The sequence below is a fragment of the Jaculus jaculus genome, chromosome 3 (genome assembly GCF_020740685.1).
Source record: "Jaculus jaculus isolate mJacJac1 chromosome 3, mJacJac1.mat.Y.cur, whole genome shotgun sequence".
Lineage (NCBI taxonomy): Eukaryota > Metazoa > Chordata > Mammalia > Rodentia > Dipodidae > Jaculus > Jaculus jaculus.
In genome coordinates this window covers 32155855-32183710 of record NC_059104.1, presented here as the reverse complement: position 1 = coordinate 32183710, position 27856 = coordinate 32155855, and the positions used below count along the sequence as shown (strand labels likewise).

Sequence of the window (27856 nt, the reverse complement as noted above, 5' to 3'; positions counted from 1 at the left end):
TCTCTCTCTCTCTCTTAAATAAATATTGAAAAAAAGAATTTTCACCATTAATGAACTAAATTTTCCCATTTTCCTTTATTATTTGTATTTTCTTTCCCCTTTTAAGTGCTAATTTTCTACTTCATGGTTACAAAAGAATTTAAACATGCTGTCTCCTATCAGATGATAATTATAAAAAAGTCATTTATTAGCCCAATTGGAATTAAATGTTTGTGAATTCAGGTTTCCGTGTGCTGGCTGTCCGGTATTACATCTCAGTTTTGAAAATCTATCCTCTCACTGATCTTTGATGCATCTTGTCCATCACATGGGGACCAGTTAACTCATGTGGCTCTTTGTCCATGGGGGGGGGTTCTTGTAGAAGTGAGCCATTCTTATTTTTGAAGTGATTTGACTTTTATTTCCTTCACTTTAAGTCAATCATGAAATTTTACAGTGTTTTCTGAGGTGGGGACAGGAGGACAGTCGTGGTGTTCACAGTCATCAGGGCTGTGACCTGGTGGTCCACCGAGGAGGCTCAAGCAGGGCAGGTCTCACTGGGGCTCTGGAGGAGTAGGACTGCCTGGCTGGCCTGAAGGTAGGTGATGTTCCTAGGGCGAGAGAACTGGTAGGTGCTGTCCCTGGCACCCTCAGCCTCTGCAGCTCAATGAGGCACTCACCCGCAGTGGCCGGTGAGCTGGTGTCCAGTCACCCTCAGCAGAGATGATGGCTGCCTTCTTCTGCTGCTCAGCCTTTCCCACCACAAATCTGGCCCTCTCTGCTTCCTGCTAAGCCACCCATTTGACTTCCACTGCTTCTGTGAGCTCCTTCCCTCGCAATTCAGATGTGTCAAGGACACGTTATCCAGGATGAGCCCAAAGGTTGCTGCTTGCTTCCTCCGTGAGGTCATTGCTCCCCTGTCGGCAGAGCAGCTCTCTCTGCGTGATCAGCAAGCATCACAGTGAGTCACCCCTGCCCTGAGGACCCACTCATCATAGTCCTCTCCAGGGCTGGGGTAGATTTGAGGAAGCTGGCTGGCAATAGGCAGGAAGAGGGTGTGCAGTGTGATGTAGAAGTGCTGCAAATCTTTGCGACCAGTGATGATCGGTATGTTCTGTGGTCAAATGGTTTCGCCGGGCATGGCCAGCACTCGGGAGGCAGAGGTAGGAGGGTCGCTGTGAGTTCAAGGCCACCTTGAGAGTACATAGTGAATGCCAGGTCAGCTTGAGCTAGAGTGAGAACCTACCTCGAAAAACAAGTAAAAACAAGAACAAGAACAACAACAAACAGATAAATGGTTTCTACACCCAAATTGTATATGATGTTATATATTGGATGCACTTTAATATATAGAGATTGGAAAAATAATAATTACACTAATTATCAGTTATATTACCTCACAAGCATCATTTTGGTGATAAAAACATTTAAATCTACTCTCGGTAAATTTTCAGCGTACATTATTGCTAATTCTCATCAGTATACCATATATTTCATCCCAATTGAAACTTTGTACCTATACTTTCATTGAAAATCATAGATTATATAGTCAAATAATAGATTCATAAATATTTACTACTGTTATATAGTAATATAATTTACTAATATGTAATGTATGTTTGTAATATAATTATAACATATAACATATATTATAATATATAATCTATATCTGCATAATACTGCACATGTGTGGAAACACGTGGATGTATGGAGAGGACAAAGAAAGATCTCGGGAGTTTTTCCTAAAGGGCTTTGTACCATTTTTGAGGCAAGGTTTCTTACCAGCCTAGAACTTACCTGATTAGGTTAAACTGTCTGGCCAGTGGGCCTCAGGAATTTACCTGTTCCCTCTCTTCCTAAGGCTGACATTACAAGTGCATGCCACTGTGCCTGGCTTTTTACTTGGGTTCTGGGCATTGAACTCAGATCTGCCTGTTTATAAGGCAAGAACTTTGCCCCTCATGTATGTATTTAGGAAAAAAAATCAATTTGTCTCCTTTGCAAGTCTCATAATTTACGTGTAAGTTTTTTAGTGTTTTTCTATGTATGCCATAATATTTTTAAATAAAAACAATTTCCATCTTTCTCTTTCCAAATGCTACATTTATAGTTAAACTCTTTTGTCTTTCTGTTCTGGCTGGGATATCGCATATAAATTTAAAAAAGAAGTTATAAAGTTGGATACACTGCTGTCTTCTTGGGAGTATTTTCAGTGTTTCACAATGAATACAATGATTTCTGTTTATATAGGTTGCTCTTGGTTGGATATACTGACTGCTGAATCTTCATGTATTCTCCTGTATCTGAGTGATGACTATTTATTTATTTCCCCAACAGTGCTCTTCTAATGAGTAATCCTTGTTTTGGGAGTTCGTTAGATCGACACAGCAGCCTGAGGTTTTGTCTGCCGAATTCTGATTCTCCTCCCTTTCTTGTCTCAGGGTTCCCAGCTGCACAGTGAACTGAGGCTTTTGATTCTTAGACTCATGTCCACTTCTTCATAGCACACAGGTGCTGACACACCCACAATTCTCCTCCAACAGTCACACACAAGTCAGTTGAACTCCTAGTTTTGCCCTTGCCTGGTCTTTCTCAAAGGTGTGCAACTGTAAACCTTTTTATTCTGCATTCTTTCAAAATTTTAGATGTATAGTTTTACACTTCAAATCACATACATAGAATTTTGTATTTTCTATGTTATCCCAAAAGGTAAGTTATACTATGATGTCTACATAGTTGTTTATCATGAACAACATAATAAACTATATTTACTATGGTATTTTATTTTTTTATGGGTACTGAATTGTCTCCACTCTTCTAATCTGGCAGTGTTATACTTCAGATGACCTTCTTTCATGAAAGCTTGATGTTGAGCAGATTGTATATTAAATAACCTGCTTTGGTGTTCAATTCATTGAACAAGCAGGTAGGAAGTGCCTGAAACATGGGAATATGGCGCTATCTTATGCAATCACATTTAATAATGCAAGTTGTGTGTGGCCTTAAGACTGGAAATGTACAAATTGATCTTCATAATCTATACAAAAAACATGATTTCAGTGACTTTTAAATAATTTTGTTCTACTATTTAAAACTTCTCTTATTGTTTGTCAAAATACATAGGGAAAGTATAGTAAAACTAACATGTCTTTAGTGTGTTGCAATTTAACACGATAGAAAGACTAAGAATTAACGTTTTCTCTTTTACGCTATAGCTTGATAAGGATGTATAAAGACTTATTTGAATAGCACTTCTCTTCCTCCTGTAAACTAAGATGTGGAGAAAACATCTTGTTGTCTGTGTGAGTAGTCATTCTCCTAATACTCCCAACACTTTCCTTTGTACTTTGCATGCCATGAACTATCTGAGAGTCGTTCACTGTGGGATTTTTTATTTACTTTTTCCCCTGGGGGAACTGCTTGTCCTTTGCCTCATGACCACATTCCTCTCGAGAATGAATTCGTCTTCAGCTGGTTCTTCTGTAGCCATCTCTCAGCTGTCCCCGGCAGCAGCAGCATTCTCATTCTTATGCTCAGATCTTTACAGATCTCTGCCCTATTCAGGTATCACTTCCCATACAATTGCCTTTTCTTTCTTTGGTGCAACTCCATTGTTTTTGTCCAAGTTCTTCTTTCCATGATCCATTTTTATAATATGCCATGTGTGATCATTACTGATTGACAAGGGGGGAATGCATAACTAAATACTTTCTTGTGTCTACATGAGTTAAATAACAGACTACAGAAACATCCTGGCCAATCACCAACATATGTTGATAGAAGCATTGTGATTTGTCTCTGATCATGACATGTAGCCACAACTCTGCACGGATATGTGGACTGAAAAGCGAACAGCTGAGTTTTTACATTATGCACTTACATGTAATTCACAGATTCTGATAACGTAAGTGGGAATTCTGTTCTGGGTATATTGGTGTCATTTAAGTCAGGATAATTAATATCAATTCAAAATGGAACAATGCAAAGTGGGTAATGGTATAAAATTAAAACAAAATCTGATGAGTGTGATGTTTTGACAAATTTTGTATCGTTTGGACATGAGACAATATGCAAAGTAAATAACTTCTGAAAGTATACTGTGCAACTCACTTATAGGCCCAGAGTTAACAACAGGGTATAGAAAAAATGTGTTAAATGCTTCAATTTCATATTAAGTGTTATTATTACAATGCACACCTTCTGCCATGCGATACACAAAGGAACACAGGCACAGACAAATTTTTGGAATTTCATCACTTTTACCACTGAATAACAGCACATTATATATATATATCTGCCATGTTTACCCACCTTTGAGTTTATGGGAACTTACATTATTTGTATTTCTTGGTGGTGAATGATTTTAAGGCCAAGGGTATGTGAGACAGAAGGAGGATTTGCCTTTCAAACAATTAACAGCATAGCAGTGGCTTATATTTCTCTAGTAGTATGAAGGCAGCGATGGTAGTATACCCAGACAAATATAGTTAAAGTAAGTAGAGTAGAAGGAAAACCAGCAACAAAACATAAGAAAAGTGAATTGGTGAGTGACAAAGTATATACATAGTTTGAATTTTTAATTGGATTATGATATCTAATTTTGGAATTAATGAGGTGACATACACCATTGACATCTCATTTTTTTTCCAGGGAAATTTATTGTTTATGTATATAGTTCACTGGGAAAAAAAAATTCTCAATGATACATTCTGCATGCAGAGCACTATAAAAGTAAAGTGTCTGAAGAAACTAAAAATGAAAATATGGTGCTTGTTGAAGTTAATTCAAGGATGTATGTGTACTCCTGTACGCTTGCATAACTGGTACTCTGAGAGGAAAAGAAAAAGAACTTCAGGATGATCTCAACACTTCAAGTGAAAACAAGCTAACACCTTATTCAGAATTCTGGGCTGTCTCTAGCAGCCTGCCTTCAAGTTGCACCCTCCAACATGAGATGCCAAGTTAGACGACTGTACTTGGGGTGTGGCGCAAACAGAGGGCTCAGCGGTGCACAGCTGTTAAGTGTCAGCTCAAGTGATCAAGTAGCATCCAGATCTTTTATTCTCTGCTGTACTGTTCGGAGATGTCATAATGAGCTGCATCACTTTGATAGCAGCCGCCTCTGCTTCCTTTGTCTCTGTTAGCCTGCCTTTGGTTCTCCTTTGCAGTTTCTATAATTGTTCCCATAACCTAATTCCATGCTTCTTTTTACTTCAGTAGAATCCAATTCATCCAGAGCTGCCAACGGGTAACCTTTCTATCTCCTCATCTCCACCCCATTCTTTTCTCCATTCCCCTTTCCTGGTTGTACTTTACCCTTTAGAGCCCTACTATGTCTGCACATCTGCTTACCTAACTGCTGTTCCCTCTGCTTAAGCATTCCCCACAAGGCCTTTCTACCTTCCTGGTCTCCACTGACTCTTACTGCAACTCATTAAGTAGGACTAGATTTAACCTTTTGAGAAAACTCCACACTGTTTTCCACGGTGGCTGAACCGGTTTACACTCCCACTAACAATGAATGAGGGACTCACTTTCCCCACAATCACGCTCACATTTGTTATTTGATTTTTTTTTTTTTTTTTTTTTGATGATGATAGCCACTCTGACTGAAGTGAAATGAAATCTTAATGTAGTTTCATTTGCATTTCCCTGGTGGCTTAAGATGTTGAGCACTTTTAGTATATTTATGGGCCGTTTCTATTTCTTCTTTAGAGACGTCTCCATTTAGTCCCACTGTTCATTTTTTAAATTATTATTAAGTAGTAATTTGCTTGGACACATCATATGTTGATATCTCCCTGTCCCCATAGCACTGAGGGCCCTCCTTAGTGGGGTTGCTGGTATTCACCATGGAGTTGCGGGTTATGAGTTGTGAGAGCAACAGCCTGTCCTTGTGGAGAGGACTAGGTCTCTGAATATTCCTTTCCACCCTGTTGCTCTTACATTTGTTCCACTCCTTCTTCCACAAACTTCCCTGAGCCGTGGCGGGAGTGCTTTAATTCTGCCTTCAGGTTGAGTTCTCAGCAACTTGTGGCTTTCTGCTTTGACGCATTTTGAGTTTCCTCAGAGTCTGTCCCCATCACCCTGCCTCAGGTGGCCAGGCTTGAGGTGGAAGCAGCACACCTCCTTAGGTCTCAGTACATTCTGAAAATGAAAAATAGATTCTCCAGTAGAAAATGAACTCAGCATAGACTAAATAGGATAAGCATTGCTAATTTAGGAAGATTTTGATGCATGTAGCCCCTCTTTTAGCCAAAGATTAGAGGGAGTTTGTCATTGGCGACCATAATATTGGTCTCCATAAGATTCTGACGTGGTTCCCAGTTCCAGCTATGGGTATCTGCCCATTGAATGGATCTCTTAGTTAATCTGAAGGCCATTGGTTAACCACCAAGGCTTACATCCATCTTTTTATGTGGCTTTGAGAGAGTTGAACTCAGGCCATCTCAGGCCCTCCTGGGCCTTCATGCTCAGGTGGCAAACAATCTCTACTGCTGAGTCATTTGTCCAGCCCCTCCTTTCTTATGAGAGAGGAAGAGAGGGAACTGGCATGCCAGGGCCTCCAGACATTGTATTCGAAGTTGAGATGCATGTGCCATCTTGTACACATATGCAACCTTGAGCAATTGCATTACTGTGTGCATCTGGCTTATGTTGGATCTAGAGAGTTGAACATGCGTCTTCAGGTTTTGCAAGCAAGTGCCTTAAACATTAAACAATCTCTCTAGCCAGACCCTCCTTCTTTAAAAAAAATTATTTATTTGAGAGACAGAGAATGGACACACCAGGGCCTCTAGCCACTGCCAATGAACTCCAGATGCATGTGCCACCTTATGCATCTGGGTTACGTGGGTACTGGGAAATTGAACTGGTGTCCTTAGGTTTTGTAGACAAGCACCTCAACCACTAAGCAATCTCTTCAGCCACTTTCTTTTTTAAATTTTATACATGATCTCACACTGTAGCTAAGGCTAACCTGCAACTCAGTATGTATCACAAGCTGCCCTCACATTCATGCCAATCCTGCTGCCTAAACCTCCTAAGTGTGGGGATTATAGCTGTGTACCAACAAGCCCAGTTCATGTCCTCTCTTTTCAACCATGTCAACAGGCATCTAAATTCTCTCACAGAAATGTCATTGAATATATTTATAGCTTCTTCCTCAACTACCCTTTTTATGAGTTAGAACTGTATTTAAGCAAAATGAAAACAAATAAAAACCCAAATCCTCAAGAGAAACGTTGGCAAAGAATTCCAGAAATCACAGTGCAAGTCCAAGTGCCTACAGAGCACATGGAAAAGAGGACCTCCAGAACCCCTCACAGTCAGGAGGTAGAGGGTAACTAGTTCTATCCAATAAATCATGAGCAACCCAGCCAAAGAATTGATAGACTGCTCTGAAGAACTGCAGTAACCCTTCTCCCATGCTAAGGTCCCCGGAGGGGCCTTCCCAAGAATATGCTATGTGTTGTATGAAGACAGTGAAGATTCCCAAGTCTAGAATGCTTGGCTAGATATTGGGAATTCACCCTTGAGGAATATGTAAGGGTAAAAATAAACTTTATTTATGTATCTTGATCTTTTGAGGTAGGGTCTTGCTCTATCCCAGGCTGACCTGAAATGTACTAAGTAGTCATAGGCTGGCCACAAACTCACAGAGATCCTCCTACGTCTACTTCCCAAATGCTAGGTGCACTTCCACACTTGGCAAACTTTAATTTTATAAGACATTGAGAACACAGCATAGAATTTACTTCAGCAGCATAGAATATCCATCCAGTCTGATGAATACTCAAAGAAAAAAAAACAGACTAGGCTTATATTATTAGATGAATGTCTGTGTCATAGTGTTGGTACAGAAAGAAGTGTTCACAAACTGCTCTTTTCTAACGATCTCTAAAGTAAGTAGGTTTAACTATTCCATAAATTGTCAGAATACAACAGATTGAGTTACCTATTCATGTAGTTAATAGAATTATATGACCAAAATGCATCACACATGCATTTTTAAGTTAAACAAATTTGATAGGTCAGAAAGTTTACATCGTCAACTTCAGACTGGCTGTGTAAAACTCTAAAATGTATCCAGCAGTCCTTAATTTCTATTTAATGATTTGTTTGTAAGATTGAGTCTGAGACAAAAAGAATAAAAACTTGCATTTTATTCCTTCCAATTTAGCTGCATTGATTTGCTTCATTTCAGTTCAATTAAGTCCAAGAACTTTCAACAACAACACAAAAAATCTAACTTGAATTTCTAACATCAACACATAAACAAATACACTTGCCTGCAAGCCTCCCAATAGGAGATATAATTGATCTTTGCAGATTTCTTTTTGCTTTTTGCTTTTATGTTTTCTCCTTTTTTCTTTTCTTCTCTCTCTCTCTCTCTCCCTTTGAGGTCTCACTCTAGCCCAGATGTCACTCATGGAAACTCATTGCTTTTTTTCTCATTGAGAATTTCCTTGTTGGAATTCACTATATATTCTCAGGCTGGCCTCGAACTCACAGCAATTCTCGTGAGTAATGGGATTAAAGGCATGATCCATCATGTCTGAAGATCTTTGAAGATGTATATAAACATGAAAGAATATCATTTTCTGTTATAGGTCTAGTCATTATTATTGGATTTTCTTATCATGACTTGCAAAATTTCCTTTGAGTCAATTAACATTGCCCTAATTCACATTTAAAAACTTTGTATTAATCTTTGAGATATACACCAGAAATATTCACATAATTCCGTTATTGATGAACATTCACCTTATTGTGAATTTGTTTCATTATAAATACTAATCATTTTGCATTTCATCTGAATTGCAGATGTGTTTTTTCATTTTAGTTCTTTCATTAACTTGTGGTTTGGCTTTTGAATATAGTATGAGATAATGACATAGTTTTATAGTCTTTCAAATCAGAAGTCAGTTGTATCATCACAATTTTCCAAATAAATTAAACTTCTACCTGTGCCATGTATTAAAATTGCACCATTTTTTTCCTATAGGAAGCACAAAGCCTCATAGTGTGCCTTCTTTTCCTGTGGCTTTGAGATTCTTTCTGCTCGCCTTTCCACAATGCTCTGTGAACCTTGGAGGGTTTGTTAGAAGTCTCCTTAGTTTTTGAGCTCCTGAAAGCCTCTTATGAACTTTGAGTTTCTTCAGTGTCTATTCCCACCTCCCTGGAAGAAGGTTCTCTGGCTAGCAGTGAGCACAGCATCCATATTTAATCCATCATTTCCTCTGAAATGCTTCCTGAGCCTTGATGTGTATGATCAAGATGAGTCATCTTCATTAGGCACTTAGCTTTCTCTTCTCATCATTCTGGCAGGTCTTGGGTCTCCCCAGTATCCACTGTTGTGATGTTTGAGTGGAAATGTTTGACACCCCCATAGCCCTAGATATGTTTGATTAAAATAGCATTTGCAACTTTAGTGTCCAATGGACAAAGCCATGCTGAGGAAGAGGTGAGTTACTGGGTGGAGGCAGATCTTAAATCCAGTCCTAAGGTGTATACTTTCCAGATTACGCCAGCTAACTGGCATAATGTCTCAGGGTCCTGAGACCGCAGCCTGTGGTGTCTTCAATAATAGGGTTCATTTATATTGTGCAATAGCATGGCAGGCACCATAGTTTTTTCTTTTATAAGTTCATATTTTTGACAACTGTTTATATTTTTTACCATTTCAGAAATGTGTGATGTATTCTGTTTGTATTCATCTTCTCAATGCCCTCAATGTCTTCTCTAATCTCCCATCTACATTTTTAATTAAAGAGGTCAGCTCTTTATGAACAAAATCTTTTTTTTTTTTTTTTTGAGGTAGGGTCTCATTCTAGTCCAAGCTGACCTGGAATTCATTATGTAGTCTCTGACTAGTTTCAAACTCATAGCAATTCTCATATCTACTATTCTCTTAAACTTTTCTTTTAAAATTCAATAATATCAGCACAAATCTAAATGATAAGAGGCCTTTAAAACCCATAAACAAATATATTGTTTCCTTTACTATTTCCTGTATGACAATACAATTCTTCCTTGGATAATCAAGATCTCACATTTGTAAGCAAACAAGACCACTTAGAAGATGCTCATCTAAGCTGAGCATATGTTGCTGTGAGTTAAAGGCCAGCCTGAAACTAGAGTTAGTTCAGGTCAGTTAGTTCAAGTTAGCCTGGGCTAGAGTGAGACCTAACTAACAACAACAACAACAAAAAATGTTCCTTTATATACGGCCAGGATTAGGTTTCCAGGTTTCAAGATTCTTCAAGTACTGACTTACTGGACTGGGAGAAACACACAGAGGATGATTCTATATCACTAACTAAAACTCTATCCAAATAATTATATATGAAATGAGGTATTTTACAGCATGAGCATCAATAAATGCTTCTCTGTCTCTTTCTGTCAAATAAATAAATAAATATTTTTAAATAAGAAAAGAAGATCCCAAGCTAATAGTCATTTTCTGTCTCTTCCAATTCCTGTACCTTATAGACATCTTAACCCTTTTACACCTGAAAATGAAATGATGCTGTTTGGAAACATAAGATTCCAACCATGAGTAACTCTAAACATGGCATATGGAATATCAAAGCAGCCTGAAGGGTGCTATGTATAGTCATATAAGAATAGGAAATGAACCCATTTTTTAAAACTTTTTAAAAACATATGTTTTATTTTTACTTTTTATAATGAGAGAGATAGAGAAGAGGATACATAGATAGATAGATAGATAGATAGATAGATAGATAGATAGATAGATGATTGAGAGATAGGAGGAGAGAGAGAGGGCAGAGGGTGAGAATGGGTACAAGGTCTTTAACCATAGCAAACGAACTCCAGATGCATGCATAAACATGTGCACCTGTCTTATGTGGGTTCTGGGGAATTGAACCTGGGTCCTTAGCCTTTGCAGGCAAAAGCCTTAACTAAGCAATCTCTCTAGCCCTAAAGCCATTTTTTTCAATTATATCAGTCAAAAGGTTCATGGCATCAAGGAAATTTAGCAGAAAGAGGTCTCTGTTTGTTTTTTCCTTAAAGGCATCATGAACAAGTTTTTTGGGCCAGCATACCAATAGATAATCTGGATTGTTTTATTTGCTTCTTTTTTTCCCTGTAGTGTTTGGTACTCATTCCTGTTTAGTATATTCTGTAATACATAGTCAGACTTTGGCATTGTAAAATTATATTCATCATTTTTATTTCTGACATGAACTATTGCTATGGTCTTCACATTTATTTTCCATTTGTAGAGTTATATATATTCAGTAACAACCTGCCATGGATAAAATCATTTTTTATCCTTTTAAAATGATTCAGAAGTAGTAAGAATTGTTAAAGTACATTTTCCACAAATTTCTTATTAGAAGAAATGAAAAATTTAAACGAAATAGTAAGACTGAAAAATCGTTGCATTGACCAGTGTGTAGTTTTCTGGAATTTTCCTGAATTACTTTAATTTGCACAAATAGTACTATTGTAATGGGAGTTACACACTTTCCTTCTTTCCTTTTCTACCATTTGGAGAAGAAAAATGGAAATACCATAAGGTTAAAAAGAGAATTTCTTATGCAAACAATCCATGACAGAGGTCACAAAGAAACTTCCCAAGCAACAGCCCGGCCTCGCCAATCAGTAGACATGATTCCTTCCCTCTGTAGGGCAGCTTGGTCTGAAAACACCACGGTGGTGTGGGGGATGGGGCTAAACAAATAAATGGTGAGCTATATGTGGCCAAGTGACTTTGTTTGCTAGAAGAAAACCATAGACAAAAGAGGCTCTGTGTTCAGCAGGAAGTAAGGAGGCAAATTTGCTCTTCTGTCTTCAGCCCACGCAAGCTTATTGCTACCTGCATGCAGCTGACATATGCTCCTTCCGTCCAAATGTACTCTGGGCTAAGAGTACAACCACATACAGTTTTCCCACTCTACGAACTGTTCAATTTTACATGTGTGGACCTCCAGAACTGTGAAGTAAACAACCTCATTCAATATCAAAGAGAATTCAAAGAAGTCTAAAGACTTAATAATGTGTGCACTTACTCCTGGGAGGAAAGGACAGAAATAGGTAAGAGTCCAGATGAATAGAGGTCTCTGCCTGCAGCCTACCACATAGGACAGCACAGGAGACTCCATGGACAGGATACTAAGTAAACAGAATTAGTAATGAGAGAGGAGGATGTTTTCTGAAGGTAAAGTGTAGGGGGAGTTTAAAAGGATATAATCTCATCTCAAGGGCTGAATTTAAAGAGAAATATGGCTTTACTTATAAAATGCCAGTAGAAGAAGCCACTTCTTAAAACTATAGACCTGAAAACGACTGTTTTTAAAATGTAATAGAAAAAAATGACCCAATATGTGGATAACAAAGTTGTATAGGGCACGGAAACAATTCCATCTCATCTAGGAGGTTTTTTTTTTCTTTCTTTCTTTCTTTTTCTTTTCTTTTCTTTTCTTTTTTTTTTTTACTGACTTAGAAAAGAACAAAAAGGAGAACAAATGCTAGCAAAGCTTTTTCTACAAATAAAAATAATGCTCTGGAAGGAGATATGGCTTAGTGGTTAAGCGCTTGCCTGTGAAGCCTAAGGACCCCGGTTGGAGGCTCGATTCCCCAGGACCCACGTTAGCCAGATGCACAAGGGGGTACATGTGCCTAGAGTTCATTTTGAGTGGCTGGAAGCCCTGGCGTGCCCAGTCTCTCTCTCTCTCCCTATTTTTCTGTCGCTCATAAATAAAAACAAATAAATAAATAAAAAAAATAATGGCCAGTGTGCTGGGCTTCCCTCAAAAAATAAAATAGCATGGTGGTGCAAGCACAACTTTAATCCCGGCACTTGGGAGGCAGAGGTAAGAGGACTGCCATGAGTTTGAGGCCACCCTGAAACTACATAGTGAATTCCAGGACAGCCTGGGCTATAATGAGACCCATCCTTGGAAGGGGGGTTGCAGAAGAGAAAGAAAAGAAATAATGCTAAAAGCTACTTTCCACTCAAAATCTTGGAGTTTTTGCATCAGGACATGCTGAAATCATGCATATGCATTCTTTGTTATTGACCCTACTTGTTACAGAGAATCATTATCCCTGTCTGTGAGGCTCCGATCTTGCTGTAGTTTATAGAGCAAGGGTCATAGACACATATACCCAGGACCACGTTGTCACCTCTGGCAGCCTGGTCATAGCTTTCCCACGGCACTCGTGATATTTGTGTTAGTAAGTTCTGTGTCTCATATTAGACAAGAAGTGTTCTAACAGAAAAGGTCTTTTGACTCTGAAAAAAAAAAATCTATCTACTCTAAATGCCTCACTCAACAAGTAGAGAAGGTAAAACATTGAAAAAGCGATACTTGAAGGAGAGCTGTGGGGGAATAGCACCGTGGGTAAAGTTTTTGCCTTATAAGCATTAGAAGCTGAGCTTGATTCTTAGTACCTATGTGAAAATGCCTTGTCACCTCCATCCTAGGGAGCTGTACAGTAGCTGAATGTCCTTTACTTCAATCATGACAGTGTCTACCTGAAGATGTTTCAGGACACAAAAAACTGAGGGCTTAGTTTCCCAAGTCTCTCCTCTCACTTCAGATGCCAATCACTTGTCCGAGATAGTAATCCATGCATTTAAGCCGCAGGATATAAGACTGCTTCATGACTGCATTCCTGGGGCTTGAGTCATTTGTGAGTGAGAGAGGCTTACAGAACTCAGAGTAGCGCTGTATGCTGGGCATATATATGATGTGACATAAGATCAGATGAACAATAGCCACAATAGCCACACAGAAGAGGTCTATAGGTCATGGCACGGCATCCTTGCTCCTTCTGATGAGCTCTGTTCTCTTGAGTTTTATAGAGTCTTCCTTGCGTAAGTATGATGGAGTGAAGGCACATCATGGGCCGTTACTAACCATTTCAGTCTTTGACTTCTTTTTCATCCCTGGAGGTTTGGCAGCGGGGCTGGTGTTTGGATCGTTTAACTCTGTTTTAGTCTTTCTGATATCAAGCTCTGAAGATACATCTAAGACCCTTCAGTCACCAGTCATCTCACTTCAATATAAAACACAGTGATTTATCTGGAGAGTATAAATATTTTTAAGAGATGTGTGTCAGAAAACAGGGCCAAATACCAAATGTATAAACAATATCATGAAGTTGTCCTCACTTGCCTCTCAAATCCCTAAAAATTTTATTAATTCAATAGGGTCTTAAGGCTTTACATAGTTCATTTTAAATTTAGGACATTCATGTATCACTCTTTGACATTAATATTCTTATCATATTCTACTTATTAATATTCTATGGGACAATTTTTAAACATATATTTTGACCATGCCACTGTGGTTTCATTATTTTGTCCCTAGATTCTGTATAATACTTGAATTAAGCCACAAATATCTCTGAGTAAAAGTACTCTTCAGGTAGGTCATTCTGGCTTTATCATTAAGTATAGAAGTGTGTCTATCTTCCCTCTGACACACGTATGCATTCATAACAGGCTATATACTTTTATTCCCTTGCCCAAACTTCTGTTACCCTGAGGGCCCTCTTCTGTGGGGTTGTGGTAATCACTGTGGGGTTATGAAGGCCTCAGTCAGTCCCTACAGGTAGTGGGTAACTGTACCTCGCAGTACTTTTACCCACTCTGTGGTTCTTACAATCTCTCGCCCTCCCCCTCTTCCACAAAGTTCCCTGAGCCATGGCAGGCAGGGATAATTTCAGAGGAAGCAATGTCATGAAGATTGCTCTTCCTGCTAGCCTCATAACCTATTCCAGGGTGATGAACCCAGAGACAGAGATTAATCAAAACATAGAAAAGCAGAAATTCAGAGGTTACAAATAACTCAACACTATATCAGACTTCCCTCCAACTTTTTTTTAAAAATTATCTTATTTTAGAGAGAGAATGTGTGTGTGAAAAAATGAGTTACATATAAAGGAAAGATTAAAGAATAGAAATCTTAACCAGGTGTAGTGGAAAAAAAAGAGTGAAAAACAGAGAAAGAGAATTGGCATGCCAGGGCCTCAGTCATTGAGATTGAACTCCAGGCACTTCTACCACCCAGTGGAAATATGTGATCTTGTGCTTGCCTCACCTTTGTGTATCTGGCTTACATGGGATCTGGAGAGTTGAACATGGGTCCTTAGGCTTCACAGGCAAGCATCTTAACCATTAAACCATCTCTCCAGCCCTTCCCTTCAACTTTTAAGTACTACCACATAGCTTCTGCATTACAAGATTAAATTATCACCACAGGTAATAGATTTTGTCTCATATAGTTAGCATGAATCTATGAGAAGCAGAAGTAAAGGTATTTCAAGAAGTTGGTATTACTCAGTCTCACTATGATACATCTTATGTAATTGTAAAGGTAGCAGAAACTAGTGTTTCATAAAGTTATCAGCTGGTACGTTGTCTGTTCTAATATGGATACAACTATTTCCACTCTTGAGTCTACTACCCATTGATATTTCTATGCTTTATTAGTTTTGAACTTTTTTTTGTTTGTTTGTTTTTTGTTTTTTGTTTTTAAGACAATATCTTACTATGTATCCCTGGCTGCCTTGGCTGGCTTGCTACTCACTACTTTGTAGATCAGGCAGCTCTTGAACTTGTGGTACTCCTCCTGCCTCTGCCTCCCAAATACTGGGAGTATGGGAATGCTCCACTACACCTGGTCAAGATTTCTATTCTTTATTCTTTCCTTTATATGTAACTCATTTTCCAGGTACGATCATGGCATACAAACTTCTAGAAGCTGCACAAATAGACTACAGAACAGGTCATGGATGTTCTTCTCAGAATATTGACTCTTGAATCACTGGTCAATGTCAATGCAAATAAATCATCTCCATTGATCCTTGTTGGTCTTATTGATCACTCTCACATCTTCCATATAAATACTCACCTCTATGTCTTTCTTATTACCAGTGTGTATTGGTCAGGTTAATGCAAGAATTGGCTGAATACTATCTAAAGAGCATTTTCAGACCCCAGAAAGTAGTTTGGAACTACTATGTGGATGACTGACTAAGTATATTTTTGAATATGTCAATGGAGGAAGAGAGAATCTTTAAAGGATAATCTAAAGTTGCCCATGTTTTATGAAAACTATAAACTCAGAGTGTGAACAAACTCCACAAAACACCACCAGGGAACTAAAGATTATCACAATGGGCTGGAGTGATGGTTTAGCAGTTAAGGCTTTTGCCTGCAAAGCCTAAGGACCCATGCTCAACTCTCCAGGTCCCACCTTAGCCAGACACACAAATGTGAGGCAAGTCCAAGGTAACACAGGCCCACGAGGTGGTACAAGTGTCTGGAGTTCAACTACAGTAGCTGGGGCCCTGACTTGCCAATTGTCTCCTCCTGTCTCTCCCTCTCTCTAATACAAAATAAAATAAAAAATTTAAAAAATCACACCAAGTCGTATTAAATAGTCAAAATTACTGAAAATTGGTAATAAAGAAAAAACATTAAAAACAGCAAAAGAAAAAGGGGACATATGTAATTGCACACATACACAGTACATTAACCAATCGACATGTTCCTGTATTCTTGTGCTCCTATTTCATTACTGTAGTTTAAATAACACTGGTTAGATATTTTGCTTTGATCTTATATATACCAGTTCATAAGCCAACCTGAATGTGAGATGATTTATCTGTTCTTGGCAATTAATAAAGCAAAACTATGTCCCATGGACAGAAAATATATTTAATAATACATCTGACTTTGTAAGTGAATGTCTAGATGAACAACCTACTTAGCTAGATCTTAAGTTGATTGTGAAGATAATTTTCACTCTGTAACATCTATATCACAGGGTATTAAAAGATCAAGGTCAGAATTTACAATCATGCAGATACTGGCCTGTAATACATGGGGAAAAAGTATGAGAAAAAAATTAAGCTAGAATTCTGGAGGTTGATTGCCTGGGTTGAAATTATGACTAACAAGTATAAGATTTAAAATTTTTAGCAATGGACTAAACTCTCATTTGCTCATGTGTAGACAATATTGACAATAAAATTGGCATGTAAGAGTTTTAAGAGGATTGATTAAAGAGACATACTATTTTTCTTAGTCGTGTATCGGCACATACTAAACCCTCACTAAAAGGGTTGAGAAGCACAAGATCAGAATTTTCACCATCTACCTACTGATTAAATGAGATCTTTTAGTGTTTTATGATAATCTGAAGTTGTGCCAATATTGAGTGAGTCTTGCATATATTCCTAATCTAAATGACCACTATGCCTCCTCTAGGGTAGCAATTGTATCAGACAAATGAATTTGAGTTTCCATTGCTGTCTAGAGTCAGGTGACACAACTATCTGAGGGAGAGTCTTCCTCTGTAATTAAGAGCTAGAAGTACGCATGTGGGGCTTACCCTAGCATTTAATCTTTAGTGTTAAATAATTCTTGTCTTTCAGAAACTCAGATCCCTGCTGGGACATCATTTGTGTTAAATTAAACAAGGCTTCCTGGTTGAATCCTATGTCTGTAATGTGAGTAATGGAGGGCAGTTAATAAGAAAAGCTCAGCCAACTGAGATCAGGTTTGGGGGTCATTTTTCAATGGTAATAACTGGTGAACATGGCTCTATTTGTTTATGTTAACATATTGAGAATTCAGACAATATGAGAGAGAAAACAGAGAATTGGATTACTTCCTTAATGCAGTAACACTACAACTGTTTAAATGCTAGTTAGTGGGTGACACATTGTTGATAAACTTACCAAACAGGAATGCCACTTCTTTTTCATGTTTGCTTATTTATTATTTTGTTTGTGTTTACTTTTTTGAGTGTGTGTAGTCATATGTATGTGTAAATATGGGAGTGCACATGGGCACATTTGGGCATCAATATTGGGATGTTGGTTCTCTCTTCCACCTTGGTGGTGGACAAGATCTTTCCTTCCCCCTACCCCACCGTCCCTTACTCCCTCCCTCCCCACTATAAGGGGTCCACCTACAGTTGTTGACACATTGGGATTACAGAGTTCTGTGCCATTTTGCATCTGGCTTTAAGTGGGTGCTGGGATCTTGGGTGGGAAAGCTTAATGAGCAACTACCTTTAATTACTGAACCATTTCCACAGCCCTAAATGTCACTTCCTAATTGTTCTTCTGTGAGTATCTAATCCTTATGGATTTTTTTTTTTTGAGTATGTATTTTACTTAAATCTTATAAAAACATTGTGGATTATCTATTAGGATTTTTTATTGTATAATTGAATAATGTGAGTTGAAAGTTTAAGTAGCACCAGAATCACTCTAGAATTTATAAAGAAAGTACCTACTTTTAAAATTTATTTATTTATTTATTTATTTAACAGAGAAAGATAGAGAGACAGAGAAAATGGGTGCACCAGGGCCTCCAGCCACTGCAAATGAACTCCAGACGCATGGACCCTTTTGTGCATATGGATAATATGGGACCTGGAGAATCGAACCTGGGTGCCGTGGCTTTGCAGGCAAACACCTGAACTACTAAACCATCCCTGCAGCCCAGAAGACAACTTATTGAATCCTGTCCTCATTGTCTTATTTACAGTGAGATATTGTTGCTGATTGTGACAGTGTCACCTCTAAGAGCAGCACCATTCTACAGCAAAAGAATGATGCCACATTTTTAAGACTCATCAAAGATACTTAAGACTAATAAATTAAATGAATAAATAAATAAGACAGGCCCAGCCCAGTAAAGACTTCACTTCCCTTTCTGATCCTCATGGCCTCTTCTGTCTTTTATGTTTAGATAGAAGAAAATTACCTGAATGTAGATATTATTTATTGAGAGATTACTGTAGCCAAGTCTCTCACTAAGCACCTTAAATTAGTTTTTCTATTTAGCTTAACAACATGGAGGTCGTATAATGATGGCATTTTACAGAGAAAACAAGCAACGAAGAATCTCAGAGAAACTAAATGATTTGTTCAAGATGACATTTACTCACAATAGGAATTTGAACTGAAGCTGTGGGTGTAAGTCTTGAGCTATTGACTACAGAGCACATAACATTATATTCACCAAGTTTCAACTTGATGTATAACATTTATTGCTGTCTACTTATATCACAGCATCTATATCTTCTTCCTTACATGGAATCTGATTTAGGTTCTGCTTTCCCCAAATGATTTTGTGTCAATTGTTCTGGACATTGTTTCGTTAGCTCCTCTACTTTTTCACATTGCAGTGACCAAATAACTGACCAGGTGCAACTTAAGGTAAGAAGGGATTGTTTTGGTTTGTAGCTCAATGTTACCATCTACATAACAGGGGAAGCACGGGGGCAGGAGCTTGAGGCAGATGGTCACACTCAGTCCGAGTGAGGAAGTGGAGTGATGAGTAGTGATGCTCAGCCAGGTTTCTCCTATTGATACAGTCCAGGATTCCAGTCTATGGGAAGCTGCTGTATACTGTTAATGTGGGTCTTCCCATCTCAATTAACCTAATCTAAACAATCCCTCACACACATGCCCAAAAGCTAATGTAGATAAATCCCTAACAAGTCTGCCCAGAGTTTAGGTTCCTAGGTGATTTTAGGTTCTTTTAAGTTGACAATTAGTATAAATCATCACAGCCCCTCTTTAATTCTCAAAAGGGTTAGGATCTTCAGGGAAAGTAAATTATAAAGTCTTCTCACCAAAAGCACTAAAGATAGATACTGAAATTAGTGTGATATGTGATTATGAGCCAGCCCAATACTCTTTCTAAACACTAAAAACAAAACAAATAAATAAATAAAAACTTAGTTTAAAGACTATGAACTGAATAAACAAGCTATTACAGTTGTTTGAAATCAAATTATACTGATTTATTAGAGATGAAGAAAGACAGTTCTGAAATTATATCATTAAAAATACTATTAACAGCTAAGTCAAGTTATAACTGGTTAACAGATAATAGTCTGGTGTCCTGATTATATTATTTTATTGATGCAGTATAACAGTCTCTAAAATATGGTGTTTTCAGTTCTAAAAGTTGACTTTATCAAGAACAATTTGGTCAGTCATGACTCAATAATCTGTTAAAACGGTTCTTTATCTATTAGCAGCCAATAGTCTTATCTAGAAGACCCAGGTTATGCACAGAAACTGTTTTTGATCACCCTCAAACTGCCTGATACTAAAACCAAAGTGATTCAGGCAAATACATTCTTTATGTAAAATTACAGGTGCTCTAATTTATTGCAAATTCTACTGAATAGCAAAAGGAAAGTAGTAATGATCAAAAAAGTACTTATAATTGACACATGTTATAAAGAAGCCTTTAAGAATAGCTGACTTCCTAAGGAATACTATAATTTAACAAATTTCATGGTATGTAGAGCTAAAATGTTCAGGTATCCAGAAGTGCTCTGAAATTAAATAGTGTAATTTCTTCAACTATATGCCTCAAAATTGAATAAAATTTCCAGAATACTTCTTCCAGCTGCTTTTCCAGGCCATACAGGTAAAAGCTCCTGGTATTATCTTTCTAATTGTTATACTTCCATAGTCCTAAGAATTTGGGAATCAGTTTGGAACTAAGAATCAGGAAGATAAATTACATTCATATGTCAGATATTGCCTCACAATGCTATCTTGCTCTGCGGGTTATAATGAGCCCCCACTCAGAGGCCAGGCTCCAGCCAAAAATAAATAAATAAATAAATATATAAATAAAAGAACACCTACTGTTTCTCCATCAAGGGCAACTCTCTCAGAGGGCAAACAAAAGCAACAGAGGGAGGCCAACCACATCCACACAGTACTATGGGTTGCTATGCACCCCTCTGTGCACGTTGGGCAGCAACAGATGGGCACTTTGAATAGAATTAATGCCCCTCTGACCCTTGTCTTAAATAGTGCCCAGTCCTACTGCCTGATGAATTCTATTAACTATAGGCATACTTACACATATAAAATATGGCATGGTAAGTGTCATTATTATGACCCTTTTTGCTAAAATAAAGTCATAAATCTATTGCAAAATTTGATACCGATAATACCCAATGAGCTAGTTCTACTTTTTTCCCTCTCTTTTTCTTGATAAATGAATCACTGACGTCTCATAACCCTGGGCTACACATTTTCTTTTAGCATTGTTCTGATTTTGTATGCAAACCTGCAACGTCTACTCTGAGCCTCAGCTTCATCTTTACAGAGTCCAGTTTCTACCTCGGCCATTGTCACCTGTGAGTGCTGGGCATTGTGTAGGAGAACTCTGTTTTTTGTAACTTTAAGAAAGAACATAACATAAGATAAATATTTGATGTACCTTCATAGGGACAATGTTGTGACCACGCTCAAGATTGAACAATCCATCTGGATACCCAAAGCCCCCAAAGTTCTTTGTTGATCTGCTTTCTGTCTGGGTCAACTTTAAGGAATTTTACATTGCTCTTGGACTTCAAAGAAGTCAGTAGACTCTCAAGCATTATCAGGACAAAACCCACCCTTTTGCTTCTTAAATTTCACATACTATGTGACTTTGACTGTAGAACATAAAAGGGAGGGATATTAATTTGACTTAAAAAAATACCCATAGTACAATGAGAATACAGGTGACAGCAAGTAGCTATAAAATTTTAAAGAGGTAAATGCATGATAAGGTATTTCAATAAAGTGGTACAGAAAACAGAACAGTGATCTAGAAAAATGAAACTAGAAAAGGGCCCTTGGTCCTAACTCTGCACCTAAGAGGGAGAGAGTTTCTCCATCTGTCTTAGATACCAATGTCTCACTTGTTAAACTGAAGAGGTTGTTTGCCAGAGAGTTCCTATAAAAGTCACTTTTAGTTTCCCATTCTCTAATAATAATAGTAATACTAATAAGATGAGGGGAAATTATATTTCTTGCTGAGTGCAGTTATTCTAAAAGCCAAATAATCACAGATAATTATAAAATAGTCTTCTGTCCAGATGGTAGAAATTATAGAAGATATTGAGATTCCCTTGAACTCTGGGACCTAGAATGTCTTGAGGCTTCTGTTTTTGGTTCTGTGCATCCATTCTTTGCAGATATTTATATCCAGAGCAAATTTAAAAAAAAAAAGTGCTTGCCCATCAATCCCATGGTTATTGCAAAGGTTTATATTCTGCTCTGTGGTCTCTTGCCAGAACCGTCTTTCTGCCGAGGGGGCAATTGCACAGGTGCCTCTGGTTTCTAAAGTGATACTGCTTCTCTGTCAGGCCTCCTGCTGCTGCCCAGTGTGTCTTTGTTTTGGAAATATGAGCTTGGTTTTCCACCACTGCGTACACAGGCTTATGGTCTCCTTGCTGCGAACCATCACTTATATATGTCTGCATATACATACATGCTTGCATATATACTCATAGAGAAATATTTGCCTGCATTTGTTTGCTCTTTCTCCCACCACCCTTGAAGGCTCTGGGGGTGGGAAATGTAGCATCTTGAATTATAATGTCATCTTGGAAAGATTTAGTGCAACAGCTTTATGGGCTCTTGCCCCTTCACTATAACCTGAAGTAATCACACAGAAGCATTTTAGTTCTGCAATAAACTAGTCTCTTATTTATGTAGGCCCATGTATTTTCTCTTGAAACAAGGGATTTGATAGATTTTACATTTTTCTAAGGTTTATCAAATTGTTTCATTGAGATTTCAGGTTATATATCTTTCAAAAACTACAATTTCTTATTTGTTTTGCTATGTTTCCTTCTGTTACATTTATATAAAATGTATATTTCAAAATGATCTTTATTTTAGAGTACTATGTCTATAGTGCTGAACCTGTGTTTGGTAGATTGTAGATAACAGGATAGTAGGTATATCAGGATTGATAAAGAATGCAATCTTTCATAGGTAGGCATGGCAGCACTCACCTTTAATCCCAGCACTGGGGAGGCAGAGGTAGTATGATCACTATGAGTTTGAGGCCAGCCTGAGACTACATAGTGAATTCCAGATCAGCCTGGGCTAGAGCAAGACCCTACCTCAAAACAAAATATAACAAAACCAAAAGAATTAAATCTTTGAGATTCCATTCCCCAGAAGTGTTTTGTTTAAATCCACAGTAAGAAGGACCACTCAACTCACCTGTTCTTTTTATAAGAGTTGAATTTCTAGAAATGATATTTAAGGAATGGTAAAATGGTAAGAGGTCAGATGAAGGAAGAATTTTATATATGGTTGGTATTAGTCAAGGTTCTGCAGTGAAACATAACCAATAGAATATGTTCATATGGTGGGGTTTATTGTGGTCTCCTTGTTCATTCACCTAATGAACAATATTTCATTAAAGTAATACAAATTAAGGAAACAACTTTCAAGTGAATTATTAATCTCTGAAGTATCAGAATCATTACTGAAATTTATTAAATAAATTTAAATATTAAGACCTTATGAGATTTCTTAATTTAATTCCTCCCAAAGACTTTTTAACCAAACATATGTTTCAGGTACTTCATCTAAAAAGATTTAAAAAAAAAAAATTTGTTTTATTTCTCTGCCACACAGAATACCATGAAAGCTCATACAGGCTGCCCATGGACTTGGGTTCCTCCTGCTTCAGCCTCCTATGGCTGAGAATATTCAGGAAACGTGCCAGTATGCCTGTCTAGTTTCATTTTCTTCTCCTTTATGTCGTTGGTTCCATGTGGCTAAAACCCAGGTTGAGCTATTGAAAAACACAGCACCCACTTCCACGACAGCAGTTGCTGGCAACCTCCACGTGCCTGTGTTTCATATCAGTTTATCAGTGTTGCTGACAACCAAAATTCCCAGTTCAGTCCTAATGTTTTAATAGCATTTCAATCAATAATGGACAATCTAAGTTGAGAATGGTCAAACATTACTTTGTGTAGTTTTTAAAAGAAAGAAGAACTGAGAGATTTCTCAGTGGTTATAGGCATGTGTTTGCAAAGCCTGCTGGCCTGGGTTATGTTCCTCAGTACCTATGTAAAGTCAGATGTGCAAAGAGGCATATGCATCTGCAGTTCTTTTGTAGTGACGAGAAGGAGAAGGTCCCAGCATGCCTATAGTCTAGCTCTCTCACTACCCACCTTCCTCTGCTCATGAATAGCTAAAAATATATTTTTAAGGAAGTGGAGTAGGGGGGCTTGGAGAATGGCTCTGTGGATAAAACTCTTACCGTACACACAAGAGTTCATATCCCCAGAACCTTTGTACAAAGCTGAACACAAGCAGATTTCATATTCTAGTGTGTGTACAGCAAGGAGGGGAGGTGGCAACAGGTGAATGGCCACAAGCTCACAGACCAGCCAGCCTGGAAGACCCTGCCTCAAGCAATGTGAAAGATGGAGAACAGTACCGAAAGTTATCCTCTGACCTCGGCATGCCATGTGTGCATACACACACACACACACACACACACACACACACACACACACACACACATACACCTCCCAAAAGTTCAATAGAAGATGAGCAGATCTACATTTTAAATATTTCACAGGCACACTTTTTAGAAAATTCACCTTCCTATTTTTTTTTTTTATGTCTATGTTTTAGTAAACACCAGAAATCATGTCCTCCCAGCCACTTTTGGCTGCCAGAATGGACAGTAGGCTTCTTCCTTTTATTCTAGAAGTATCTTCCTCTTTGGTTCCAGAAAAACATTTTCATTTCTTAATAATCTATTTCAGACTATTTTCTATATTACTCTACAAGAACAATATTTCCATGACAATCGTTGTGATAAAAGAGGATGTTTCTCATCTTTGGAAAACATATCCTCGCCCTTGAAAATGTGGATAGTGCTTCTTAAAGTATGGCACTGGAGGCAGCAATACACAGAATTGTTAGAAATACAAATTTTAGCACTTATTCCCATCAGAAGCATATTAGGTGGAGCCCTAATAGTTCTGTGTTTAGAAAATCACACCAGGTATTTTTTCTTCTTTATTAGTTATAGTGGTGGTTTGATTCAGGTGTCCCCCATAAATTTAGGTGTTCTGAATGCTAGGTTTTCAGGTGATGGAGATTTGAGAATTAAGGCCTCCTGGAGGGAGTGTATTTTAGGGGGTGGGCTTATGGCTGTTATATCCAGTTTCCCCATGGCAGTGTTTGGCACACTCTCCTGTTGCTATTGTCCACCTTATGTTGGCTCGGGGGTGATGTCCACCCTCTGCTCATGTCATCATTTTCCCCTGTGATTGTGGAGCTTACCCTGGAGCCTGTAAGCCAAAATAAACTTATTTTTCCCAGAAGCTGCTCTTAATTGGGTGATTTCTACCAGCAATATGAACCGGACTGTAATAGTCATGAACATACTCAGTGTGTAAACAGCACATGTTGTTACCATCCTTAGCCTTTTTGCTGTCCTCCTACCTCTGAAGGGACCCTCCTTGTTGGGGATTGTGGGCCATACAGTGTGGGGGTAGCCATCAGTTATGGGGAAGAGCCAGTGTCTCTGCACATAATGTCTTAACTTGTGGCTCTAACAATCTTTCCACCCTCTCTTCCATGAATTTCCCTGAGGTACATTGTATTCGTTTTAGGTCTACTTCGGTGGCGAGGTCTTGGGAACCTCTGTGTCTCTGGATATCTGGTTTGGTAGGAGTTGAGCATTCTCTTTATTTCTTTCACTCTTGTGCTGGTAGAAGGTTCGCCAAGAAAGCAGAACTCTTGCTCATTTCCTCAATTACTCTATGGTTTCAGCTGGAGCCCTGGTGAGGTGCGATGGGCTGATTCTCCTCAGGTTCTGGGTCCATCTGAAAAAGTGAAGGAAATTCTCCAACACAGAGTGAAGTTAGCAACAGATAATGGGATAACCATTATTACTTTAGAGATAATTTAATAGGTGTAGGCCATCTTATAGCCTAAGATTGGTGGGATGTTGATATTGGAGAGTGAACTTGTTTTTTGGATATGATTCTGACTTGTTTTCCAGTTCCAGCTATGGGTTCCATTCTACTGAGTGGTTCTGTTAGAAAATTCAAGAACAGTTGGTTACCTACCATGGCTGTGTGCTACTATTGCACTTGAGTGAGTATCACGTCATGTTATTTGTTGCTGAGTAGCTTAGACCATGAGTTGCTTGGACAGATGTTTGCCATTTTCCCCCAGTCGCTCATCGAGCACCTTCTGGCACTAGACAAGCTAACTTTCTGGAGACTGACTCTCTTCCAAATTCTAGCCAGGTCTCTCCATGTTCCATACCAACAGCATATGGTGTCTTCTGCATTAGGATCTTACCATTAACCTTTGGTGAGTAATCAAGTGCTCTGACAGAAATCTGTCTTCTTTTGGGAAATCTTGTAGGTCTTTCTGATCAATAGCTCACTGTAGATGTTAACCACATCCTGGTACTGGTAGTTACAGGACAGCACCAAGGGAAGAGAAGGAAGAAAAAGATAGATAATATAAAAGAGAAAGAGAGGAGGGAGAGAGAGAGAGAAACAGGGGAAGATTAAGGTGAGTCTTTATCATACCCTCTCCAGGGCCCCATGGTTCAGGTGTTCCCTCTAAGGACTTGATGAAGGTTCAACCTTTTAGCCTGTCTTTCAGGATATAAAATTTTATGATACCATTGCCATCTGGGTCCAGTTTTGTTTCTCCCATCCCTACCCTTACCCTCCCCTCCCACCTCACCCTCCCTATTGTCAGGTCTTTGAGATACCAATAAGATATGTCAGCATCTCAGCTAGATCCAGGTTAGGAGGCACAGATGAGTGAGCCCAAGCGATGATTGTCTTTCTGTGACTGGGTGTGTTTGCTGAGAATGATCTGTTCCAAGTTCACCTATTTTACTTCAAAATTAATTGTGTCATTCTTCATTACTGATGTGTAGAATTCCATCATGTAGATGTACCACATCTTGGTTATCCATTTGTCTAATGATGGACATCACACAAGGTATTTTGATGTATGCTAATTCCACTAGTCTAATTCTATTAACTTCATTTAATTCATTGATTTGATGAGCAAAGGAGATGCAACAATATTTTTTTTTAATTTTGTGTGAGAGAGGGAAAGAGGCATCTAGAGAGAGAGAGAATGGATGTACTAGGGCCTTCAGCTGCTGCTGCTGCAAACAAACTCCAGAGGCATGCTCCACCTTGTGTATCTGGCTTACGTGGGTCCTGGAAAATCAAAACTGAGTCCTTTGGCCTCATAGCAAACACTTTAACTGTAAAGCCAGATCTCCAGCCAGTGATTTTTTTTAAACAGTGGTTGTACAAGTTAGTACATGAGAGTGGTTTGTCAAGTGTCATTAGCATGAATAAAATTAAATTAGTTAAAACATTGTATATGGGGGTTATTATGAAATTTATAGAATAAGCATGGAATAGAAAGCCTGGAATCATGGATAGGAATGCTACCCATTTCTCCATTTCTCAGTTCTCAAATATATATGCACAGTAGATTGCCAGCTCTGTGATGAGAGAGATTCGGTTTGTCATACAGTTGGTTTTACTCTTAAGTTTAGAGCTATGGTTTGAATGTCTGCTGTCACCCCGTGTGTTTAAACACTTGGTTTCCAAATGGTTGTGCCATTTGGAAGGTGTGGAACTATTAGGGTTGAGGGGCCTTCGTGGAAGAAGTGGGTCAGTGGGGACCAGCCTTGAGGTTCTTCTTGCATGGTTCCCTCTGTTTCTCCTGTTTCCTGACTGTGGTGCAATGTGATGAGCCAGTTTCTCATTCCAGCTACCATGACTTCTCTGCCATGAAACAGCTCATTGAAACCAGAAGCCAGAATAAACCTTTTCCTACACTAAATTGCTTCTGGTCAGGTATTTGCTTATAGTAACAAGAAAGTAATTGATGTTCTCCATATGACAATATGTTCCTTGGCAAATCTAACTCCTCTACTTCATGGCAGCCATGGTGCAAGATTAGACCTAATACTGAAGGAGAAATAGGAGAAAGCTAGCTTCTTTTGGGCAGTTTACGTTATAAACAGAAGTCCAAAGTAGAA

At 38.4% G+C, this 27856-nt stretch overlaps 1 pseudogene; it reads right to left on the bottom strand.

Moving 5' to 3' along the window:
* Window positions 1-517: 517 nt before the first annotated feature.
* LOC101615882 overlaps window positions 518-27856 on the bottom strand; it is a 64042-nt pseudogene continuing 36703 nt past the window's right edge.